Source organism: Capsicum annuum, chromosome 11, assembly GCF_002878395.1.
Source record: "Capsicum annuum cultivar UCD-10X-F1 chromosome 11, UCD10Xv1.1, whole genome shotgun sequence".
Lineage (NCBI taxonomy): Eukaryota > Viridiplantae > Streptophyta > Magnoliopsida > Solanales > Solanaceae > Capsicum > Capsicum annuum.
In genome coordinates this window covers 76412367-76429258 of record NC_061121.1, presented here as the reverse complement: position 1 = coordinate 76429258, position 16892 = coordinate 76412367, and the positions used below count along the sequence as shown (strand labels likewise).

At 34.8% G+C, this 16892-nt stretch overlaps 2 long non-coding RNA genes across 2 annotated transcripts; both read right to left on the bottom strand.

Annotated features, from left to right (window-relative positions):
- Positions 1-5006: 5006 nt before the first annotated feature.
- LOC124888471 lies at positions 5007-14409 on the bottom strand. The gene is made up of 2 exons (XR_007046688.1): positions 14172-14409; positions 5007-5412 (listed from the first exon to the last, which is right to left on the bottom strand). It is a non-coding gene; the product is annotated as an uncharacterized LOC124888471 (long non-coding RNA).
- LOC107847795 lies at positions 8753-10734 on the bottom strand. The gene is made up of 2 exons (XR_001667649.2): positions 10504-10734; positions 8753-10429 (listed from the first exon to the last, which is right to left on the bottom strand). It is a non-coding gene; the product is annotated as an uncharacterized LOC107847795 (long non-coding RNA).
- Positions 14410-16892: the final 2483 nt, after the last annotated feature.

Genomic DNA, 16892 nt, shown 5'->3' with positions numbered 1-16892 from the left:
CTAATTTTTTCTTATCTTCAGCATTAAGACAAAATCCTAACCAAATTCCTCAGTACAATATCCAAAAAGACTCAGGTAAAATAATTTTCTGTAATCATTGCCACTCTATGACCGAAGCCTTTAAGAGATTAAATCTTCAAAAGGAGGCTCTTATTACATAAAACTCTAGACTCATGGAGCAAATACAGACTTTACAAGACAAACTGAGTAAATTTCATACAAGAAAGACATTTGCCAGTACTCAGACACAGAGTTCTCCATCTCCACAAAAAATGGATGAGAAGGTTGTGCATTCCCATTTGAATGCTCAGAAATCCACTGTATTGGATGTTGGTGCAGCTAGTCCGGCTCAAACGGTAATCGGTAAAGACAAATCAAATCCGTTAAAGGCTGTCACTTTGCCAAAAAGTGAAGATGAAGCAGGACCTTCATCAAAATCTCATAAGACTAGTACCTTAAAAAAGATATTAGCAGCAAAAAAGAAGAATAAACAAATTGAGATTATTGTAAAACAGACATTAGAAAAATTCTTTAGTAGCCAAGAACAAGATAAGCATATGGATAATAAAGACAAGTCAAGTACAAATACAGATAGAGTAGTTCTAAACATGAATAGTACAGACGTTAATATTCCAAGATCATCAGACGAAGAAGATGATATATTTGAAGACAGTCTATTCAAAGATGCTCAGGATCCCTATGAAGATGATGACTTTGGAATGAGTTTAGACACCATAGCCCTGCACAACTTGGACACATAAGCAGATAAAGACAAGTAATAAAGGAGATTGATATTATAATTGTAATTATGATAAGAGTGCCATGTGGGTATGCCCACTTTGAGTCTTGTAATTAAGTATGTGTCAGAGTAAGCGCTTCCTTTATCATTACTTTCCAAAAAGAAAGAAAAACTGTTGAAGCACGCGTCAGAAAAAGATAAATAATAATGCATGTGACGATGACACCCAATGTGTACCCGACCTGCATTATTAAAGAATCTTATCCTTACCTGTCGGCCATATTGTCAAAGCCACGTAGTTTGATCCTAGTCCACTCATTTTTTCTTACTTCAGTCTATATAAGACTTGTAACTTAGTAGAAGAAGGTAGATCGAAAAAACCTTAGAACTTGAACCTCTCAATATATTTTCCTATGCATAAATCCTCCTTTTCCAACCAACCTTTTCTCTGGGTGTAAATCAAAGTTTGTGATATAAAGAAGTTAAATAAAAAAACTTTCAGTTTTTCAATGTCTTTAGGGGATTCCTGAAAGGAAAACCTCTATCCCAGTTACTTCATGTAAGTTCTTATTTATTTTATATTTTCCCACCCAAAATATGTTTTGTTTTAGAAGTTTTAGATGTTTATATTTTTAGAAATTTTAGATATGTTCATCATGTAAATTAAAAAATGTTTGTTTAAATTCATTGTCCTTAGTATATGGTTAATCTCTTAATTTTTTAATAACAACGATGGATTAACCTGTAAATTCCTAGACATTCTGGACTTGATAGTCTGACATGTCTGCAGAATAGACGAAGGACAAGTGTTAGTTGCTAGATGAAGTTTCGGGGTGTGGTTAAAGAAGTAAGTTGTTAAGAACATAGATTAAGAGGAAGAGATGAACGGGATAAGATAAAAAAAAGTTTAAAATTGGGGAAAATATAGAATATAAGAATGATAAACATGAAGAAACAACGGGAAAGGGGGAGTACTGAGTAGAATTTTTTACAACATTTGATTTCAAAAAACTGCATCTTATTGAAATATCTTTATATATTGAAAAATCTTACATTTGATTTCAAAAAAAGTGCATCTTATTGAAATATCTTTATATATTGAAAAATCTTGAATTATTGCCTAACTATTTTGTTGGTATCAGAGCAACTTATTCTTTATCTTTCTTCTCCTTGTCTTTCGTTGTTTTCGATGGTTCTCCGTCTATTTGATAGAAAGTCCATTTTTGTGGTTTTCTTATTATATTTTTTCTTTCTTGTTTAGGAGTTAATTCAGTTCTTATATATATATATATATATATATATATATATATAGCCATATATATATATATATATATATATATATATATATATATATATATATAACAATGTATTAGAAGCATAGTCCTGAAGGGCATTTTTGAAACTCCAAAAACACCGCCTCGAGCACAAGAAGAGAAACAAAACACCCTCTTCATGATGAAACGAATAAGGCTAAAGGGGATAAACTTTGTTAGGGGTCATTTGGTAGAGTATATAAAAATAATGTTGAATAGAGTATATTAGTAATACTTGTATTATTAATACAAGTATTAGTAATGCTGGTATAAGTTACGCATACATTAATTTTACATATTGTTTTGTTTGATGTATTAAAGATAATATATATTTAAATAATTTTTATAAAAAAATATTCGTTTACCAAATTATCCTTCCTTGTACAATTTATTTTCAAGACATAAATGGAATTAGCATCAGCGCCTGATCCTCCACTTCAAATTACTAACTTAATCACTACTAAACCACAATATCGGACAAAAAGATAAAGAGGCAGTAATGAGAAAAACATATGGAGTAGACATGCTACTCCCAGTACACTTCAAATTGCCAATCAAGTCACTGTTACCAAATATCATCTCTAGGAAAATATAATGTTTAGGCCAAATAAGCTGATAAATGTGTCTAGAGATAAAAACTTCATTTATTGAGAGATTTTATAAATACCCATTATTAATCTGGAATAAGCAACTTTGATATGGTGATATGGTGAAAAAGAAAGAGTGTGATATATGGTTGGAAAATGGTAATATGGTGAAAAAGGAAGAGTGAGAGATATGATGGAAAAAGAAAGTAGGAAAATAATTTTAGGTGTAGTAATGTCATTTAACAAATTAATACATGTATTGAAAGTCTTGCATTACTAATACAATAGAGTGTATAATTAGTACAAGTATTAGTTATGCATAGTTTAAAAAATGATACCAAACAAGGTAATACTAACACACAAAAATTAATACATATATTATATTTTTAACACCCTCTACCAAACGACCCTTTAGTGCAACCAAAGACGTGGACAAGATTATACCAGGTTGCTAGCTCGCACTACCTCTAACAAGCAAGATGCGTGGCACGCTTGTATAGACTTTATTCCTTTGGACACTATTGTCAAATTGTGATTAGTCGGGACCTAAATTTGTAAACTATATATAGGACATTCCCCTTACTTGTAAAGGAATCCGCTCCCTTATTCTCTCAATCAATACAATAATTCCTACTTGGTATCTAAATTTTTCTTTGTTTTCTGCGTAGTTAGATAGTTATCTTTGGTTTTGTTAGCATCTCAGACGATGCAATTTTCGCTCTTAATTGTACTCCTGAGGTCTCGTCTCTATTAGACTTGTTTGTTTTTCGTACTCACTTTATTCTTTCATACCTAATTGTTTCGTTTTATCACATAGTAATTTAATCGCTAACAAATGAAATCTAAAATAAGATTGAATCATAATCCTCTTGACGAATCTAAAATTATAAATATATCAAACACACGGTAAATAATTTGGCGCCCATCATAGGGCGGTAGGGCCAGAGCAACTGTGTGGGTTTAAATTTGCTTCTCTTTGTTAGCTGCTCGTGTTTTTGATTTGTAGGAACAAGGCTGGTTATGACAGAAACCTCAGGCGTTGCTCTCTCAGCTCCCTAATTATAGATCTGATTAAAAGAATTGCCACCTGGAATAACAGGTCATGGACCTCTAAAAGTCTTTGAACGAAACTCAAATTTCCAGTCGATCGATGCATAACGACGACTCAAAACTCTTAAAGGCGGTGGATGAGTCGTCAAGGCTTGGGGTCACAAAGCAATAAAGGAGAATAGGTTTCACTGACGGTTTAGACCCTAAAAGCTCTCTTGCCTCTCTCCTACTGAAACAAAGCTTGCTTTTCAACAAGTCTTCAGTGCGAGGAGAATGTAACTAATGAAAGAGAGGAATCAAGCATAGCGAGGATTCCAACTTTGGGGAAGGGTGGATGTCTCTACACTAATAAGAAAAGATCAAGAGAAGATGAGAGCGATAGACTAGAGGATATGGCTTTTGGGAAAGAGACCTAGATTAGCCAAAAAGATCACACAACAGTGCTCTGGTGATATCTTTGATAATCGATAATTATGAGTAAAACGCATGTTGATAAATCGAAGAAGTTTAGCCAACCTCATGCATAAGTAGGTCCTCGAGAAGAAAGGGTCAATTGTCGTGGTGGTTCTGTCGACTAAAATGCTCATGGGCTTCAATATGCCAACAAAGACACGAAGAGATAGTTGAGATGAAACATGATACCGTTAGATGTGGTCACTCGCTTTGATATTCTCAATAGGGACATATGATACAACGCCATTTTGGGAAGGCCATAGATTCATGTTATGGAGGTTGGATCATCGACATATCACCAAGTGATAAAGTTTTCCACACCGATGGGGTGAAGTATATAAAGGGAGACCTAAGGGCCATCGAAGAGATGTATGCCATTGTGCCAGGCAAAAAAGATCTGCATATATTGGAACTCACCTCTCCAAGAAAGCCAAGAAGGGAACCACATAAGGCAAAAGAGGTGAATAAAGGCTGGTATGAGGCACACGAGCCTGTTACGTCCCGAACGAATGGGATGCTATTAAGTCAAAGACAGAAGAGCTCGAGCAGGTGCCTCTCTTCCATGAAATCCCAGAAAAGAGGGCACACATAGGCACAAGACTGCACCATAAGCTCAGGCAAGATTTTGTCAGATTCCTTAAGACTAATGTTGACTGTTTTTCATAGACTTATTTCAACACTACATGCATTCCTCTGAAAGTGGTTAGGCACAAGCTGGGAACATATCCTAATTTCCACCCATGAAATAGAAAAAAGCATCCATCTTAACAGAAAAGAATAGGTTTGTCAAAAAAAAAGATAACATATTTCTTGAACATAGGATCCATCTGAAAGGTAAATACCCAAAATGGTTAGCCAATGTGGTAGTGGTACCCAAGAATCCACATAAATTTCAAAGGTTCATAGATTTTAAAGACTTAAATGAAGCATGTCTCAAAGATTCTTATCCCGTGCCAAACATTGATCAAATGATCTATGCTACAGTCGGGCATAAAATGATAAGTTTTCTCAAAGCATACTCTGAGTAAAACTAGATGCAAATAGACCTGGAGGACCAAAAGAAGACTTCTTTCATCACTAACTATGACACATATTATTACAATGTGATGCTCTTTGGCTGAAGGAATGTGGGATCACGTATCGGTGGATGGTGAATCGAATATTCAAGAAACAAATTGGAAAAACTATGGAGGTTTACATCAACGACATTCTTGTCAGGATGAAGGATGCTAAGGACCATCTAGTGCATCTGCATTAAATTTTTGACATCCTACAAAAGCATAACATGAAGTTAAACTCTAAAAAATATGCTTTTAGGGTAGGATTTGGGAAGTTTATGGCATTTCTCATATTAAATAAAGGGATTGAGGCTAATGCGTATAAAATTAAATTAATAGAAGAGATCACTAAGATGCTTAAAGATGTCAAGGTAGTATAGAGGTTGACTCGGCCAGTAACAACTCTTAGCTATTTCATATCAAAATTGTCAAAGAGGTGCCATTAATTCTTCCTTTTTAAGAAAGAATAGTCAGTTCGAGTGGAGCCTCGAATGTTAGCTAGCCTTCCAGAAGTGGAAAGCTTATTTATCAAGCCTATCTTTGCTGGCAAAGCTCTAGGAAAGGGAGTAGTGGTTTCTATATTTGGCCATAACAGAGGTTGCAGTAAGTGTGTTGCTTGTTCAAGAAGAGAAAGGTACATAGTTTTCTATTTATTATGTTAGCAAGAACCTACTTAGTGTGGAACTTGGTATTCACATTTTGAGAAGCTAGTGTTAACTGTCATAGAGGTTTCTTGCAAGCTCAAGCCCTATTTCTCATGTCATTCAATATGGTAGTTACCACCTATTTGCTCCAAAAGGTTTTTCACAAACCCATGCTCTTAAGGAGAATGGTTAAGTGGTTTGTTGGGCTAAGCAAATTTGCTATTGAATACAAGCCCTGAATGGTTATTAAATCCTAGGTTTTGTCTGACTTTACAGATGAATTCAACCTCGAGATGGCTGTATAGGCCAAATAAAAAGGCGTGTTGGCTTTGGGAGCCAGTACAAAACTTAGAACCTAGACACTAATGGGGCTTCGAGTGAAAGAAAAATTAGCTTGGAAGTGGTTCTAGTCACTCTAAAGGGGGAAAAATTGAGACAGCCCATCATCTGTGTGCAACTTAATAACAAAGAGGTCGAGTATAAGGCCTTTCTTGTAGGTTTAGGTCCTGCTTAAGGACTAGAACGAATACCATTAATGTATTTTGTGAGACACAACTTTTCATGAACCAAATTATAAGAACTTACTAGGTAAAATATAGACGAATATTGAGATACATCGTGAAGGTTCAAAATCCTCTATCCCAGTTCAACAACTGGGAGATAAAGCAAATTCTTTGAAAGTAAAATGATAGGTGGATGCGTTGTCCAGTCTAGGGTCCGTGACTCCAGTAGAAGATTTAGCAAAAGGCATTGTGGTGCAACATTTACGTTGGGCACTCTAAGCTCCAGTGTAATAAGAGGTAAATTCAGTCAATTCTATTTAGCATTGGAGGAACAAATATGCAAATTATCTAAAAAATAGAGAGCTTCCAGCAGATGCCATAGCCTCACAGGCCCTCTGAATAAAGGTTGCCAAATTTTGTTTGGTGGATGATAATCCTTACATGAGATCATATCTAGGCCCTCTATCTAAGTACTTGGTACTAGGAGATACCAACTATGTGTTAAGAGAAATACACGAAGGGGCGTGTGACAATCATTCCAAGATGGACTCGCTTGTGCTTAAAATAATGAGAGTCGGTTACTATTGGCCTCTAATTGAGGAAGATGCTAAATGTTTCATCATAAAATATGAAACTTTTTAGCATTTTTCACCCAAAATTCACTAGCCTAGAGAGCATATGCATGCAATGGCCACTCTATGGCCCTTTATGATGTGGGAAATATATATCGTAGGACCTTTGCCACCAGCTTTGGGATAGGTAAAATTTTTGCTTACAATGACTGATTATTTATCCAAATGGATCAAAGTAGGGGCTTTCAAACAAATGTAGGAGTAAAAGATGATAGACTTAATTTGGGATCACATAACCTGCCGCTTTGGAATATTAAAAAAGATCATATGTGATGACGACCCTCAGTTTGTTGGAGCTAAGGTGACTGAATTCTTGGTTGGGATGCACATCAAATGGATCACTTCCACTCTTTATCACCTGAATGAAAATGGGCAACAAAACGGTGTCGCTAAACCTCACGAAAAATTGGAAATTCAAAAGGGTTGTTGGGTGGAAGAACTGTCAGTGCTGCTCTAGGCACACAAAATGATGGGGAATTCAAACACAAGTAAAACTCTATTATTGTTGGTGTATAGGGTTGAAGCTCTAATCCCAATTGAAGTGGGCGATCTTAGTCTCCACTTTATATAACTAGATGATGGTAAAAATATCAAAATTATGAGAAAAAATTGAATTTGTTAGATGAGCATGGGAGGTCACTTTTACCCAAACGGATGCACAAAAATAAAGAATGGAGAGATATTACAATCGCTAGATAAAGCTCTCATATTTAAAAGTATGGATCTAGTATTGAGGAATATAACTCTCGGGTGCTCGAAACCCAAACAAAGGAAAGTTAGGCTCCAAATGGGAGGGACCCTACTAAGTAACCAGTCTAGGCAAAAAAGGCTCCTACTAGCTAATTGACCTTGATGGCAATAAGAAACAAAACAATCGGAATTTCAGCTATCGAAAGAGATTTTAATGCTGTAAATATTGACATTGGCAAGACGCCTCATCTTATATGACAATATGTACCACACTCATTTTTTCTTTGCACGATTTTTGTCCTAAGATTAGTTCTTCTTTGGCAAGGTTTTTAACGAGTATGCACCATACATATTGGGAGAAAGAATTATGGACGACCCAAAAACTGTGACATCTTGAGAAAGGTCAAAATCCTACAGATTGTCGCCTTGAGGTCTCAAAAAGTAGCAAGCTAAGGACTGTCAGGCAATGTTACCCAATGCCAGGTCAAGCATGCTGGGGCGGAGCCAGTCTTTTTTAGGGGGTTCGAACAAACCCCCCTTCGACGGAAAAATATATTATTTATACATGATTAAAATTATTTTTTATGTAGTTATAGTAGGTGTTGAACCCCCTTCAACTAAGTTTTCTTTGAATATTGAACACCCTTAATTGAAATTCTGACTCCGCCTCTGCATATTGAACTCCCTTAGTTGAAATTCTGGCTACGCCTCTGCAAACATGTGCTTATCGTAAAAAGCCCTACACCTATCTAGCAGTAAAGTTCTCATAAGCATCGAATATACTGGCCTTTTATGATATAAAATATATCTCTGTTTATCTTATGATGTGGCAACTAATATCAAAATATAGCCACGCTAGCTTAAATCAGGGACTCCAAATCGTCCCAACACTTCTCACTCTAGCATAATTAGGTAACGTCCTAAACTTATGAGAGTTTTGAGATACCAAATCGCAGACAAAAAATTAATATGTGCCCAACTTAATCAAGCCTAAGAAAGGCAGACACATTTATACTCAAATATAAAACACTCACACATAGCCATGCTCCCAAGAGGGCAGGTGATTTGAAAAAAAGGGTACCATAAAACAAAAATTGGTCATCATCACTTATCATTAAGCGAAAAAAAATTTGTACGCTCTTATGTTGGTTACAACAACTCATACATGCCCAATTCAAAATTAAAAAATTGCAATGAATGTGCAACAAAAAAACGACTAAGACTAGTGTGCTACAACCACGAGCAAATAAAAAGTTTAGGGATGTTAATAAATATGAAATTAAGAGGAAAATACAAAGGTCGTAGGACTTCTTAAAATATCTCCACAGATGAACTTTAGGATTCATCCCCATCGCTCTTTTTAGATAAGTCATTCGACGACAAAGTGATTTCGACAGGATCTAAAGGAGGACAATCAACATTTGTGATAACTTCGAGAGTGATCTTGATCTCCTTCTCCACCGTGAGAGGATCAAACTAGACCTTCTCGAGAACCTATAAACAATCTCTCCAGATGACATCACGGCCATAGGCCATAAGGAGATCCCTCATAGCAGAGCACCTAGTCCTACTCCTCGTTAAGGTCTCTATGTAGAGCTCTCTTCTTCCTCTTCTTTTTATACAACGTCTTCTTCAGCATATGAAGCTTCTATGACTTGCACCTAAAGAAGTCCACTTCAGTCTTAGCAACAATGTAGCGGCAAAACTCTTTTTGAGTTGGGCCAACTATCTACCCGCTTCTTGATCGTCCTACTCCTCACTTCCAGAGGCATCTCTTTTCTTTGCCTCAGTGGCTTTTATCTTCTCGGCTTGACAATAAAACTAAGCATGAAGACTATTCACACACTCTTTTTCATCGGGCAATTCCTCCTACAATATTTGGACCTTTTTCTCTAAAACAACGATTCTTTCCTGAATACGGCCCCTCCTCCTGCTCTATCAATCTCCTTTCACCAAAGAAGTGAGAAAATATGGAAGGTATCAATGGTACCCTTACAGGTAAAAGAGATATTGTAAGAAAGAAAAGCAAGAAAAGATAAAAAGGAAAAATTACCAAACCAAGCACCAGTGGTCGAGCCATTGCCTTGGAACGGTGATGGATGGTGTGATGGAAAAAGTTTTGGTCATTACTGAGTGGCAAAATTCTCAGCAAATCATGTTGGACTAAAAGATCCAGATGAATATATAAGCCCTCCATCTCTTCTTTCACCATAGAGATCGCGGGCTACTGGATGGTGCTGGGACCAGGAAAGGCATCAGGATGGGTAGAAAGTCTGGGGCCTGAAAGATTCTCCCCTATAGGCACCCCTGCACTTCCCCATCAGTCTACTTCACTCAGTGACAGTGATAGGAGAACTTTCGAAGAATGAGTCTTCTGCTCAGGCTCAGTCGATAACTCATCAGTGAGAATTCCATTCCCTCTACTGACACAACCATCCCTTTCCTCTTTTTTGATCTACCTAAGAGGAGATGATTCACTATCAATAGCTTTTCTCTTTGTCTTCTCCAAATCATTCTACTTGAACATCCTTTTCTACTTTTCCGATAGAAGTAGGAATGAAGAACCATCAGAAATCATGATAAAATTATTCTATCGGGTCTTTCCCATGTCTATTTTCATCCCTAGTATGAGGATAAAATCAAATAACAACATCGTCGACTGCACAATAAAACTTTAATAATGCTCTTTGAGCCTCACGCTGGTAAGAATATTTTGGACCTAGGGTCAGATTTCAACAAGCGAAGAGATTTATAGAGAAGCTGCAAATAGGAGAGAGAAATAGAGTAAAAGTATATTCAAAGATAGTCTGCTCAAATAAAGGTTAAACACTTACGATAGTAGTTCCATGCTTCCGATATAACTGCACCATGAAGAATATTCTTAGTACGAATAAAAACAAACTACCAATTAATTAACGACCTTTTTTGTACAGATCTAAAAGAACCTCTTTGATCCCTGAAATTTGACCATGAATAGCTTTTCATGGACAATTTTGGGATGGTACATCAGGATGAAGTAGTCAGGAGTGAAGTCAAGCCCCAAGGAAAAAGTAATAGTGAGAAGGCAGGAGACTGACCTCAAGTGGGGGACTATTGACACATAAATTTTGCCCTGCACACTAAGTCTAATTCTGATTTTTTTTTATTTTAAATAAAATTATAATATTTATCTTATTATTTTAAAGTATTTATTTAGGAAATATAGCGATTATATATTATTGTATTCAATTATATGAAATTATATAATTTTACTACTTAAATATTTATTTTACGAATTATTATATTTTAATAAAGGTTTATCTTGAAAATTAATTCAAATTGATAAAATCTTGATTTAAATATGATTTGTTCTCAAAATAATTTATTTGAAAAATATTTATTTGATTTTATCTAATCAAAAAGCTCGGGATTAAAGGAAGTATTAATTTGTATCGAATTTCAATTTAATTTAGTCAATCTATTAGATGTGGTCATAACTGAAATCAAATAGACCATAATTGCAATGCAATCCGTCAATTGATTTTCAATTTGATCAAAATTAAATAAATTTGGCTAAATTTTTAATTCCAATTAGGGTTATATTTTAAATAACCCAAAATCTCAAAAATGACCTAAATCAACCCAACCTTATTCTTTTTGAAATTTAAAATTTGTACTAGATTGTACAATTTCACCTCAACATTATCCTCTTTTCCATTTGAATTTCAAAATTTGTATTAGATTGTACAATTTCACTCAATCTTATTTTTTTTTTCATTTTTGAAATTCAAATTTAAAATTCAAAATTTACATTAGATTGTACAATGTCACCTCAATATTATCCTTTTTTTCATTTGAATTTTAAAATTTGTACTAGATTGTACAATTCCACCTTAACTTTTTTTTTTTTCATTTTTAAAATTCAAAATTTGTATTAGACTATACAATTTCACCCCAGCCTTGTCCTTTATTCATTTTGAAATTTAAAATTTGTATTAGATTGTACAATTCCATCTCACTTTATCCTCCAACAAACTTTACCCTCAATTTCAAATTCCCAAAACACCCCTAAATTCTTTCTCCCATATTGGTAGATGAAAAGAATTGAATTCGCATTTTTTTCTATAAATATTACTATTACTTTGATAGAAAGGCCAAGTCTCAAATAGTAGGAAAAAATTTTGAGCAAAAAATTAAATTTTTTTAGTAAAATTTTTCAAGCGGTAGGCTAATCGAAATTCTCAAAAGATTATTTTTCAGTGGTGATCAAGACTTCGAAGAAAGCTTGAAGTCTCGTTTTGTTGCTTCAAAAAAGGTAAATACATCTTGCCTTTTTAATTTTGTTATCGTTTTCTTCTTCATCTCCTTCTTCGTAATTTCGTAGTTGTAATTTTGTTTGCTAGGATTGTTTTCTGTAGACGACCTTGAAGGTCATAGGATGTTGTGATATCTAGGGTTGGGCATAAAGTATCAAAAATTGAATTACCGAACCTAATAAAAAGAATTGATAATTAGTATTCGGTAATTTGGTATTTGATATGAAATTTGGGAGTAAAATTTTAATATTTCGATATTTGGAATTTGGTTTGGTACAAGATATTAATACCGTTTGATATTCGATATTTACCGTATACCAAATTATACATACATATATACCTATATATATATATATAAGTTCAATATCATCTATTTTCAAGATCATAGAATGTAAGTTTCTGTATTCAAGATTAATTCTACCCATATTTATTTATAAATTCTCTCAAATTTGTGAGTTGCATAGTTTTAGGATCTATTATAAAATCTGTATACCTTAATGATATACACCAATAAGAATATCTGAATATCTATTATTGTTATAATATCAGTTAATTTCATTCTTAATACTAATTTCATTCTTTAACTATTAAGGAAGAATATGCAAAACTGATAAAATTTAGTGAACAAATTTTCATCTCCACGCTAAAATACTTTAAACTCCTAAAAAATATTTCAAGAAGCTTAGTGTTAACCACTACATGCCCCTAATTAAAAAGATAACTGTTAAAGTAACTTGTTGGTTTGCTAAACTGTTGAGCTATGTAGGGAGAATTCAACTCATTAAGTTTATGCTTTTTGGAGTGCAGCTTATTGGATACAGGTATTTCTTATGAAAAAAAATGGTCAAGGGCATTGAACAAATCTGTGGGACTTTCTTGTGGACAAGGGTTATGACTATATCTAGGAAAGCTTTGTTTTACTGGCAAACAATCCATAAACCTCTTGCTACAGGTGATTTAAATGTCCTTAATCTAGAAGTGTAGAATAGAGCCGCAATACTTGAGCAATTATAACAAATAGCAAGCAAGAAGGATTGCATATGGATTCAACCGATACATAGTTACTTCATAAAGAGAAGGGACCTGAAACCTGATTTTACCTAAATTAGAATCTTAGGTAGTGAGGAAGGTGTTGACATTTAAGAGATTGTGTTGAATGTTCAGACAGGACAAGGTGCATGTTAGGAAAGACGGACACATAATTAAAGAGTCCGACGAGGTAGCAACGGAAAATACCAAGACTAAACTTTCCCTTTCAACTTGAACCAAGAGAAGACTAGCAAATCAAGCAAAACAAAGTAATATGACAGCAAATGAATTACCTAAAGGCAATCACACAAGACACCAAATTTATATGGAAAATCATTCGATGTGAAGAGTAAAAAACCATGGGACCAAACCTCCACTATAATCACCAAAAGAGTTACAATATTTTCCTCCAAAATGGCCACCAAACAAGTGTCAAACAACAAGAAACAATACATAATCCATAGCACCAAACACTAGAGAAATAAAAGAGTGAAAGCAACAGGAACTACAGGCCACCAAATCAAGCTCCGTCAGTTTCTAATCAAAGATTGAGATGAGAGGAACAAGCAGTCCAAAAATCAGCTCAATCGGACAAGAAATGAAGCAGGAATGGCAATTTAAGGTTGATAGCTGTGACTGAGATTTAAGTGCGAAAATTAGCTTTTTTTTTCTCTCTTTGACGGCTGAAAACTCTCTTTTTGTGATGGTGAATAAGACCTAAAAAAAATTAATATATATGTCATAGGCAAAACTGAATTGGCCCAAATTGAACTTCATTTATCCACATAAGAAGAAAAAAAGACCCAATAACCCAACAGTGCAATGCTTGCAGGATTTGACAAAGTTCAGAAGGGAGAGAAATATTCTAGACAAAAGATGTATACTCAACTCATGCCCTTATCTCCAAAAAGTGATTGAAAGAGTATTAGTTTGCAACATGGAGTGCATCCCAGATTTAAATTCATATTCTGGTTGGTTGTACATATAAGATTTGTCACAGTGGAGAGACTAGAGAAAATTGACATTCAAGTACATCCTGACTATATTTTTCGTGGTGGAGCTAAAGAAAATTTTTCTCACCTCTTCTTTGAATGTTAAGTAACTAGTGAACTGTGAAGAAGATTATGCAAGTAAATAGGGTATCACAAATCCATTCAATACTGGAGGACAAAACTTACATGTGGTGCTATGACAGAAGAAAACTACACTAGCCCAAATAGTTACTAGTGTGTTTATTATGTTGATTTATGTTATTTGGAGGGATAGGAATAAGTTGAGATTTCAAAGATGAAGCCTATTTGTTGATAGGTTATTGAAGGAGATTGTCAAGCATATACATATCAAAGGATAACAGAAGGACAAGTGGTTGATAATGCTCCAACAATTTTAGGTATATCCTTAGCATGATGAGTCATTTGTAAATTGCATTAGAATAGGACACTATCTTGTATGTTTGTCATTATGAGTATATGATAGCTAGAATAGTATGAGACAACAATTAGTCCTACACTGCTCTGATTTGTAAAGACTTTTTTGGTTATGAAATAAAAATGTATTGTTAATCAAAAAAATTATTGTATACCATTAAGCTATACAATATGTTTGTTTCTACCCAAAAGTATAAAACTTACTTAGCTTTGAGTATTTAGTAAATATTTTTTCTTCATAAGTACGGGTGAAATATTTTTTAAATAGAAAATTTCGCATAATTTTTTTGTGTCACCTAGGTACAACGCATAAATGCTCCTTAAATTATACCAGTAGTCAAATTTAGGGCTAGTTGTTAGAACTATAAATAGCGTTTATGATTTTGAAAATATGCCAATTGTTAGCAACAACAACCTTTTTCTCCATAATTTTCTTTATTTGAAAGGGGCAAGTACCTGCTTCTTCATCCTATTAGCTGAACGATCCAAAAACAAGGTCATAATGATGCTTATCGTAGTCCAGCCTTGATAAGTAAGTCAATCATTCAAAAGAGAAAGAAATTCTCAACTAGTAACAATAATAATAAGACGAGTGTGGGCGATTCAATTTTATTAAATTTAAATCCGTAAAAAATTCGGATTATATTAAATTCAAAATATATTAGTCTCAAATAAATATTGCGGATTAATACAATTGAATTAATTATTTAAGTCCAAATAAGTATAGATTTAAATAAGGCCCAATATTAATTGGGTTAGTCCATTAATTTGGGCTACAAATGATGAGCCCACTTTACTAAACCCAAGATATTGTCATATTCTAGAGGCCCAAATAAGCGAGTCAAGTGAAGGAGCTAATAGGATCGTACCACATGTCAAACTGATGCAGCAGACCCATGAAATAAAAGCCCATAAAAAGGCATCACATCACTCAAATCTGATTGATCAAAGGAAGTCCATATTGATGATGACTCTTCCTTTTCCACAAGTATAAATAGGGGTCTCATAATTCAGAAAAGGGACCCCAGAACTTTAACAAGTAGCAAGAGAAAGCTCGTGGATCAAACGCTGTAATTTCTCTAAAAAACTCAAGCATTCAAATCAAGTTCATCAAAGTTCAAGATCAAGACCGCAATATTCAAGAACAAGCTCAAAAGCTCTTGAATTCAAGCACAAGTCAAGATCAAGTCCATCAAATCAAATTCAAATTCAAGACTAAGCTTTAAGCCCTTGAATTTATATTCGAAAAGGCGAATCAGAGGATTCATAAGATTGTAACACTCACTTATTGAAATTAATAAAATCGATTATTGCAATATTTTCTTGTCTCGAATTATTTATTTTTCAGTTTTGAAATTTTATTGTCCAACAAATTCTGGCACGCCCAATGGGACAATCTCTACCTCTCATCTCAACTTTTCATACTTCAAAGTTTAAGAACAACGAAATGACTTCCAAGAAGGTCAATTCTCAATCAAGTGCTTCCAAGGCTGCAGATTCAAAGTTCTCTGCTGAAGTAGAAAACATCCTTGGTGTTACTTTCGAAAGTCTGGGAGCTGTCACAAGAAGCAAGGTAGGCTTGCTAGGACAACAAACACATCCAGTATCGTCCGCGCCAACTCCAATTTTTGGATCTTCAACCCCAAAAGGAATGAAGTCCAATGCAAGTGCTTCAGAAGGAGGAAGAAGCAGTGTGGCCGAATCGCTGAAAAAAACTTTAGCTCTACTTGAGTATTCCGGTTCCAAATACTCTGGAGCCAAGAGCGATGGTCGTTCAACAAATGCGTCATCTCCACTTACACCACATAAGCTAAGTACTGTAAAGATCAACTTATGTGATAATCCGTGTTACTCTCCAACATCTCCGGTGATCATGCAAGCAATGGTAACTGATGCCTCGTCTGTGGAGGAGCATCTTGCGAATCTGACAAAGGCAATTGAAGGCCTGACCAACTATGTTCAGAATCAAGATATTAGGATTGATAAGATAGTGGATAGGGTGGAAGGTTTGATAGACGGAGAATTTAGCCATGCACCGGGAAAAGCTCCAGAGGTTCATGAGATAGAAAATCCTATAAAATAAACACCATCGACTAAAGAAATGCAAGTTTCTGCTGAGGGAATGATCCCGATTGGGCAATTGAGGGAATTTATTGAAGGGACCCTCAAAGACAAGTATGATGTTGTCACCAAGTCTTCCCTTGCATATGCCAAGCCTTACATTGCAAGAATAGATAGCCTCAAAATGCCCGCTGGCTATCAACACCCCAAATTTCAACAATTTGAGGGCAAAGGTAACCCAAAACAATATGTCACACACTTTGTCGAGACATGTAATAATGTTAGAACTTACAGTGACTATCTTGTCAAACAGTTTATTCGTTCCCTAAAGGGAAACGCCTTTGATTGGTATACGGATCTTGAGCTTAACTCCCTCGATAGTTGGGAGCAATTGGAACATGAGTTCCTTAA